Source organism: Penaeus monodon, chromosome 23 (assembly GCF_015228065.2).
Source record: "Penaeus monodon isolate SGIC_2016 chromosome 23, NSTDA_Pmon_1, whole genome shotgun sequence".
In the NCBI taxonomy this organism is placed as follows: domain Eukaryota; kingdom Metazoa; phylum Arthropoda; class Malacostraca; order Decapoda; family Penaeidae; genus Penaeus; species Penaeus monodon.
The window spans coordinates 9,448,992-9,449,476 of record NC_051408.1 but is presented as its reverse complement, the minus strand read 5'-3'; positions in this window follow the sequence as shown (position 1 = coordinate 9,449,476).

The window sequence follows — 485 nt, the reverse complement described above, 5'->3', positions numbered from 1 at the left end:
ATATATTCACTCGTTACGGATATCGCTGGTGTCCGTGCGTGTCAATATTTTTTGGCACAAGGCCTCAGTTGATTAATGTGTAACGGGACGCGCTTGGAACTTGCCCTTGTTATATTTATGAAATGGAAAATCCTTTTGCGCCACATCTCATCGGCATTCCGTTGCTAATGGAAAGTAACTTACATGTTGCACACTTTCCATTTAAATAAAATAGAATAAAAGGTTCTTTTTTTCTCTGAGCGCGGAAACGGATGTAAATTCAAGTTTTAAACGGCCACTTTTTCAACGCAATTAAATGTGTAGGTACTGTTTCATAACTGAATATATTTCTGTATGGTTCTGTCTAGTCATCATGCATTAATGATTTTCGAGACTTATTAAAGTAGCTACATCAATATTTTTGTGTGAAAATTTACAAGTGGCATTGGTAGATAATCGAGCATGCAGCTTGTTTATCAAACTAAATCAATAAATCTTAGCATCTA